This window comes from Cannabis sativa, chromosome 3, assembly GCF_029168945.1.
Source record: "Cannabis sativa cultivar Pink pepper isolate KNU-18-1 chromosome 3, ASM2916894v1, whole genome shotgun sequence".
In the NCBI taxonomy this organism is placed as follows: domain Eukaryota; kingdom Viridiplantae; phylum Streptophyta; class Magnoliopsida; order Rosales; family Cannabaceae; genus Cannabis; species Cannabis sativa.
The window spans coordinates 65,625,542-65,635,135 of NC_083603.1; positions in this window are offsets into that span (position 1 = coordinate 65,625,542).

The following is a 9,594-nucleotide window of genomic DNA, read 5'->3' on the forward strand; positions in this document are numbered from 1 at the left end:
TAAACATTCCAAAACTATCATGAGTATTAATATACCGACAAGATTACAAACTAACATGAGAATAAAAAAGTTTCCAAAAGCTTAAAAAGCTTGAAACTTGTTAATGGCAAGTACAAAGAAGAGATACCCAAGAAGAGAAGATAAGACGTATATATATATATATATAGAGAGAGAGAGAGAGAGAGAGAGAGAGAGAGAGAGAGAGAGAGAGAGAGAGAGAGAGAGAGAGAGAGAGAGAGAGAGAGAGAGAGAGAGAGAGAGAGAGAGAGAGAGAGAGAGAGAGAGAGAGAGAGAGAGAGAAATAAAAGATTCATAATCATGCCATGCAAAAAGCCAACACTTGGCTAGACAAGGTTGTACAGCTGAAACTACTACAAACAAGACGAGAGCTAGAAAGTCCCTAGCTGACCAAATGTTCAAACAAGGAGTTAGGGGAAAATGTTATCCTAAATTTTGTCCACTTGACATGGCATGTCTGTTGGGTTTTATGCCCTAAATAAAACTCATTTCAAAATAATCAGATTTACTTATTAATATAGATCAGAAATAACATTTAATGTTGCATGGTTCACATGATTTATTTCATTATTATATGTACATAATGTATAAATTCATCGGAAACCCTTTTCACATACTTGATCCTGTTTATTGTGCCGTCAACACATTGGAAAGTAAACATGACTATGTGAATAAAATTTCCTAGATTTATCAGACATAGGGTTTTACTGATATGATAATCTACAACAGAGTTTACTTGCATTTGGAGAAGTGCTATGTTCTTTCCAGAGCATTGGTTAAAGTAAAGCTCAGGTTGGATGCATGGAGTATGCATCGGAAGGGACCGATATTGAACTTTGACTTAGATTTATTAAAGTTACCGTAATATCTATTCAAGTCAATATCGCCTAGTTGATCCTAGATCAAATGTTCTTAATCCTGTTATGATTAGGCTCAATCTTGAAAGGCTATTCGTGTTCTTCGATTCGTTAGTTAAGCCTACTTTTAGGTCAGGGTGATACGTACATTTTGGGAACACGGTAGTGCAATTGAGTGGGAGCGCTAGCATAAACATGGAATCTATAGCTTCTATCTGGCGAATAGTAAGCAAAGGATGATCTCCTTCGAGCTTGACCAAACAAACATAAATGGTGGAGTACTCATTTCACATAAGCTGAAATATCATTTATACGGGGTCAAGTGTTTTAAGGATAAAATACATTGTAGGGTGTTACGGTAATCTAATCCCTTTACAGTGTAGATCATTCATATAGAGGATCATTGATCACATTAGGATTATAACAATGGATAACTAATGATGTGTCTATATGGTGGAACATATAGAGCATTCTATATACTGAGAGTGCAATTCTAAGTTCTATGCGTGGATTCAACGAAGAATTAATAAGTTAGTGAATTTTAGTGCTAAATTCTTGATCTACTTATTGGAAGCTCGGTTATATAGACCCATGGTCCCCGCACTAGTTGAGATAATATTGCTTGTAAGACTCATATAATTGGTTTTGATTAATCAATTATAATTCACAAATTAGACTATGTCTATTTTTGAAATTTTCACTAAGTAAGGGCGAAATTGTAAAGAAAGAGTTTATAGGGGCATATTTGTTAATTATGATACTCTGTATGGTTCAATTAATAAATATGATAAATGACAATATTATTTAATAATTATTTATAGTTATTAAATAGTTAGAATTGGCATTTAAATGGTTGAATTAGAAAATTGGCGTTTTTGAGAAAATCAGATGCAGAAAAGATAAAACTGCAAAATTGCAAAAAGTGAGACCAAATCCACTATGTAGGGCCGGCCACTTTTGTATTTTCCCTCTGATATTTTCATTATTTTAATGCCAAATAATTCAAACCTAACCCTAGTGGAATGCTATAAATAGATAGTGAAGGCTTCAGGAAAATTACACTTAAATTTTCTACTTTTTCATTCAGAAAAAACTGAGCCTTCTCTCTCTCTATCTTTGGTCGAACCTGTTGGAAATTATTTTACCAGGATCTTAGATCTACTCACAAGTATGTTTATTAACACCCTAAATATGAACTTTCTAAAACGATAAATTAAACACATATAAAGTTAAAGAAACCTTACATTGGGTGCAGCGGAATAATATGACTCCTTCCGTTCAGATATCTAGCCCTTGATTCCTTTCTGTAGCAGAGCATTATCAATATCTGAACCTGGATCTCTTTCTCTGAATCTTTGATGCTGAAACTCCTTTGGTGATGATCTTTCTTCACGATCTTCCTCACTATGATTGAGGTATCACTTCATGTGTGTGGGCACTACTCATACACTAAGGATTTCGAAATTATCAAGGAAGAAGAGAGAGAGAGTGGTCAGCTAAAGATAGGGAGAGAGAAGGCTCAGTTTTTCTGAATAGAAAAAGTCAGAAGAAAAGTGTAATTTTCCTGAAGCCTTCACTATCTATTTATAGCATTCCTACTAGGGTTAGATTTGAATTATATGGCATTAAAATAATGAAAAAATCAGTTTAAATTTCCTACAAAAGTGGCTGGCCCTAAACTTAGTGGATTGGGCCTTGCTTTTTGCAATTTTGCAATTTTAACACCTTTTGTATCTGATTTTCTCAAAAATGCCAATTTCCTAATTCAACCATTTAAATGCCAATTCTAACTATTTAATAACTATAAATAATTATTAAATAATATTGTCATTTATCATATTTATTAATTGAACCATACAAAGTATCATAATTAACAAATATGCCCCTATAAACTCTTTCTTTACAATTTCGCCCTTACTTAGTGAAAAATTCACAAATAGACATAGTCTAATTTGAGAATTATAATTGATTAATCAAAACCAATTACATAAGTCTTACAAGCAATATTATCTCAACTAGTGGGGGGACCATGGGTCTATATAACCGAGCTTCCAATAAGTAGATCAAGAATTTAACACTAAAATTCACTAACTTATTAATTCTTCGTTGAATCCACGCATAGAACTTAGAATTGCACTCTCGGTATATAGAATGCTCTATATGTTCCACCATATAGACACATCATTAGTTATCCATTGTTATAATCCTAATTTGATCAATGATCCTCTATATGAATGATCTACACCGTAAAGGGATTAAATTACCGTTACACCCTACAATGTATTTATTCCTTAAAACACTTGACCCCGTATAAATGATATTTCAGCTAATGTGAAATGAGTACTCCACCATTTATGTTCGTTTGGTCAAGCTCGAAGGAGATCATCCTTTGCTTACTATTCGCCAGATTGAAGCTATAGATTCCATGTTTATGCTAGTGCTCCCACTCAATTGCACTACCGTGTTCCCAAAATGTACGTATCACCCTGACCTAAAAGTAGGCTTAACTAACAAATCAAAGAACACGAATAGCCTTTCAAGATTGAGCCTAATCATATCGTGATTAAGATCATTTGATCTAGGATCAACTAGGCGATATTGACTTGAATAGATATTACGGTAAGTTTAATAAATCTAAGTCAAAGTTCAATATCGGTCCCTTCCGATGCATACTCCATGCATCCAACCTGAGCTTTACTTTAACCAATGTTCTGGAAAGAACATAGTATTTCTCCAAATACAAGTAAACTCTTGTTGTAGATTATCATATCGCAAACCCCGTGTCCGATAAATCTAGGAAACTTTATTCACATAGTCATGTTTACTTTCCAATGTGTTGACGACACAATAAACGGGATCAAGTATGTGAAAAGGGTTTCAGATGAATTTATACATTATGTACATATAATCATGAAATAAATCATGTGAACCATGCAACATTAAATGTTATTTCTGATCTATATTAATAAGTAAATCTGATTATATTGAAATGAGTTTTATTTAGGGCATAAAACCCAACAAACTCCCACTTGCACTAATATAAAACAAAAAGTGCGTTTCAAATAATCTCAACACCTTGATATACAAATCAAGTGTAGTAGTAGTAAACTCCTCATAATAGGATCTGAAAGGTTGAATTAACCACAACCTTTTCTCCACCATTACTCTTCCTTAATCACAAAATCATTGATAATGTGAAATTCCTCTCTATATGTCTACTCTCTTGGGATACTGGATTCTATACCTTTGGCAACTACTTTTGGTTAATCAGGAAATTAACACTAGTAGTTTAAGGCAATTTGGAATGGTGCCAAAGATGTATAGAACTTTCCTTAGACTGAATAAGTACCTTTCCTGCAGCTTTAACATTCAGTCTCTCTCTGGTAGACCTAGAGACTTCAGATAGGTTTTTAAACTTCTCCAAAATCACTATTCCACCCCCAGAGTAACCACCATCTTATCAGAAAGATTTACTAGCACTAAGGCAAATTTCGAAATCTGATATGGTGTAGTCTAAGAGTTTTTAAACACACTCTTATAGACTAACATATAGTTCCTCTTCTTTATCTTAAGATTTACTTGATTGTCTTCCAATGTTCTTCTCCTGGATTAATCTGATACCTACTCATTACTCCCACTCAACAGCAGGTGTCTGGTCTAAGGCATACAAAAGCATATCTAAGACCTCTAACTGTTGATGTAAGAAATTCTTTCATGGCTTTATCTTTTCTGGAATAGTTAAGACTTTTCCTTAGATAAATAAAAATCTATACCTAAGAAGTTGTGAAGCTTCTATAGATTGCCATTAGAAAGAAAATGCTTCAGCATTTTACTAAAGTAAGTTGCTTGCATTAGAGTAAGTAATTACCAGGTATACCACAAGCCATAGGTTTAGATAAACTCAAACCTGTAATACTAGGAACAGGAAGTTTTGTTAAGTCCATTGAATAGACTTATAAACGAAATTTTCCTTTTATGTCCTTGTAATAGAAAACTTTAGGTTATTCCACGTGAATGGATTAAACCATAGTTCTATAGGCTTTCTTCTTAGTTTCTTATCTTGACAATCCATTACTTGTTTAAACTCACAATGGATTTTAATCACTAGTGTCTCCCAAGTCATAAGAAGGTGAGTTCCTAGAAACTCTCCCACTACGACAAGGTACCGCGAATTATGTCGAAGAAAACTAAATGGTATTAACCTCTTTGGTTGTGACAAGACAACAGAGGCAGTGGGATCATCATATGTCATATAAGATGATAGAACACTTTTGGAATCAAGAATTAAATATCTCCTTTATTTGCTACTTGTTTTTCAGACTTAGTCATTTTCTTAGAAAAGTAGTATTTGTTTGAACAAACACTTTCTTATCTATTGACAATGGGATGGTCCACCCCTAATCACTTAGAATAGCTAAGAAACCATGGTTAACAGTTCTAGCTTTTCTTAAGATTTTGATTAGGTCATCCATGAATCTAGTAATGATTTACATTAAGTATACAACCATTACATCATTCTGAAATTGTATTACCATAGAAGGATTTAGGCAACGACTAGTAACTAATCATCAACATGCAACTCGAAATTTACGGGAGGTAAGTTTGGATATAATTCAAAAATCAATTTAATGATCTTTGAACTGCATATCTACTAACTATTTCTCCACCCCTATCAGTTCGCAAGATCTTTAACCACTTACCTTAATGGTGTTTAACCATTGCTAGAAATTAATGAAATTTTTTAAACATTTCAAATTTCTTTGCATAAGGTATAATCTAGAGTTATCGTTTTAAGAATACAACGAAAAACTCATATCCACCCCTGAATGTACATTCATCTGCGAATGAGATGAACTACTTTCAGTGGATATAGGCATATTAACTCTTTGCAGAGATTGATCTTGTCAAATCCACTATGAACAAGATATAAATGCCATAGATTAAGAAAATGTGGTAGTGTCTATGATGACATAGGTTTAGTTACATCAAAGAGTTCTTAGAATACTTCAAGTGGATCCTGGTCACAGAATACCTAACTCACATTCCATACAGTTTTAATCTATTAATAAAAGATGGATATTAAACACTTGAGAAAGTGTAACTGTATTGTATTCTGGAATTAGAAATTTAAGAAAATTTCTATTTTGAATCTAAAATTAAAGTCAAAGACTTAAATTCAACCAAATTTAATGAGTAATTCTTTCTTGGACCACCACTACTAATACAAACTCTAAGTCAGCTTTGCCCATACAAGTAGGAGATTTCTAAGATTGAGGATTTATATCAATTGGGAATAGAATTTCGGGGTTATAATCATATGCGTCATTTAATTTCTTAAGAGAAAATATAATGACATGAAATGATTCATAGACCATTCATCCAATGATATGTTATTGAGCTAATTCGAAATGAATAAGCTAAGAGGAATTAGGATAATTTCGTTTAAAATAAGAATCCAACGATGCTTCGATTAGCGAAAGTCAAAGTAATCTTATTTATATAATCTTCTTGTTTCATATCGTAAAAATACTAGTCTAAGGTGTCATCAATTGATGAACAGCTAGATGTCGCATGTACAATATTTATCTTTCGAAATCTAACACTATTATGTATGTCTAATGGTGAAAATCCACTAGGGATTTATCTCATTAGATAAACAAGCCAAGTTAGACCAACAATGAAGATTCGAAATTAAACTACAACTTAATAACAGAAAATAACATGGTTCAATATAAATTCATACACAATTCAGAAATTATAAACATATAGCAAGTAGGAATGACTAGTGAAAATACTAAAACATACAATCCTAAATAATTTCCAAGGTTTTCAACAAACCGATACAAAGGTCCGGTAGGCGAGAGTCAAAGCATCATTTATTGAATAGAGTTGTCAGCTCATCTAAAATAGAAACCATTCTAGCAACCTTTTATTCGATCAAAATAAGAATCCAACGTTGTCCCGGTAGGCGAGAGTCAAGGTTATTCTCATTTCATGAGCCTCTACCATTGTTTCATGTTTCATAAGTTTATCTCTAAGTAGTCACCGTAGGGGAGAGTCTAATAGAGACGAAAACTTACAAAACACTTATCAAATGAAATCTTACGGTGTTAAATGCGTTCAACGAATAACCATCCATAGGGGGACGAAGTCTAGCGTCTCGAGGTTATATTGAAAACATTTAACTTTTGTAAGACCAACAATGGAGATCGAATATCTTAATAATAATCAAGCTCATTATTTAAAGTGAGTTGTATTTTCTTTGATTCTCCTTATTTATTCTATTTATTTTAAATATATATTTATTTAATTAAAATTTCTAATTTAGAATGAAAAATTCTAAATATAAATTTTAATTTAATATTTATAAATTTTACTAAGATGGATATGAAAATAACATGAATTATTTCCATCTTAGTAATAATTTCCAATAAATATTTAGAAAAATATTCAATTTAAGTTGTTACAAAATTAATTTAAATTAATTTACAACTCAAATTTAATTTTCTATAAATATATATTGCATTTCGAAAAATTAAAGTATATAAGAATACAATTTTCGAAAAATGCATATTAAAATAAAAAATAAATCCTGGAAAAATTATTCTAATTTAATGTTGGCCCAAAATTAATTAATAAAATTAATTTACAACAAAAAAATATAATTTTCCTATTTAATTAAATATATAAGAAAAATTTAAATATTTAAGTATGATGATGAAAATCAACTTAAATATTAATTTTCTATTTAATTAAATACACTAGAAAAATACTTCAAGCAAAAATATCATCTATCTAGATTTTCCTTTGACTAATTAATTCAATTTCTAATAATATACTTTAATTCAATTTATTTTAAATTAATCAATAAATGAAAAAATCATTGATTTAAGTTGATCCAAGAATTAATTAAAATAAATAATTAATTTACAACTTAATCTATTTTTCAAGATAAAATTCGAAATTCTAGCATTTAAGAAATGCAATTTCGAAAAATTAATTAATAAAATAAAGAAAAAATATATTTTGAAAATTATTTAAATTTAGTTGAAAAATTAAATTTCAACTAAAAATAATTTTCTTTTTAATTAAATGTCATGAAAAAGAAATATTTAAGTATGATGATTAAATCAACTTAGATATTTTATTTTCAAATTAATTAAATGTATTAAATTCAAGAAATAAATAATTAAGTGTAGAGAAGGTTTAATTATTAATCTCTAGTTTAATACTAGGAAAAATATACTTAAAATAAATTGTACCAAAATTAATTATATAAATAATTAATTTCACAATTTATAATATTTTCCTATTTAATATTAGAAATAATAAGTAGTCTAGAAATAACTATCTAGAAAATATCTTATTTGACTAAGTATCTTTTCCACAAAATTTGAAAAAATATCTAATTTAAGTTGTATTAGAAAAAATCTAGAACCTAAATATTTTTCAAATTTAAATTTAATTAAATATCAAAAATTAAGTTGTAACCACTTAATTTGAAAATATTCCATTTTAAGTTAATATTCGAAAAGATATTAACTTAAAAAATATCTAAAGAATCTTAATAACCAATGCCTAAAATTCCTCAACTTAATTTTGAAATTTTGAATTCAAAAGATATTCAGATTTAAGTTGGTTAGTTGTAGATAACTAAATATCAACTTAAATAAGAATATTTAATGAAAAATTTAAATTAAGTTCCAGAAAGAATCTAGATGGTTATAATTCTATATTTAATTAAATACAAGAAAATACATATAGTTTAGCTTAGAATAAAAAATAATTCTTTAAACTATATTTTTCTTAAATTAATTTCAAAATAAATGAAATTAATTATGTTGCTAATCAATTTTAATTAGGTTAAACTAGTGTAATTAACCTAGTACAGTCATTCAAATTAGGCAAATGGGCCTTCACAATTGGGGTGGTTTGTGTGAGGGGGTGCTGGGTTCAGTATGTCGTACCCACTTCTATGGCTCCCAACTCTCACACAAAGCCCAAAAGAGAGGAATTTAACCTTAATAAGAACAACTGTTATTAATTGAATAAGCCCAATAACTAAATGGGCCTAAATAAATTCTATCAATAACTATGATAATTTATTTTAGCAACATTAACCTATATGCATCTATAATAAAATTAAACACATAGGCTCACACAGGCACACTTTGGATGGGTCCTATCATGTTGCTAGGTCATACACACATGAAAGAAGATTGTAAATATACCTGTTACAAATTATTATCTTGACCAAGGGAGCCATCAGATCATTAGATCTGGCAAAAAGTAACCATGGCTATTTGCAATCAAGTAATAATAGGTTTTAAAAACTTACACATAAGCTAAAACACATACTCCTGCAACAAGGTTAGCTGGATAGTTGGATGTAGGATTTATTTAATTTTAAATAAATATTTAATTTCGAAAATAATTAATTAAATAAATAAAAAAAAATAAAAAATTTCGAAAATTTTTAAAAAAATTTAAAAAAAAAAAATTCGAAATTTAAAAAAAATTTAAAATTAAACCTACAATTTTTTTGAAAAATTAGGTTTCAACCAACCTAAATATCATTTCAAAAATTTGCTAACTACTTTTAAATTTTAAATGTTATTTTATAAATAAAAATTAAATAAAAAATTAGAAAAGATAAATAAATATCTTTTTCAAATTTTTAAATGTAATTTAAATAAATAAAATAACAAAATTTAAAAAA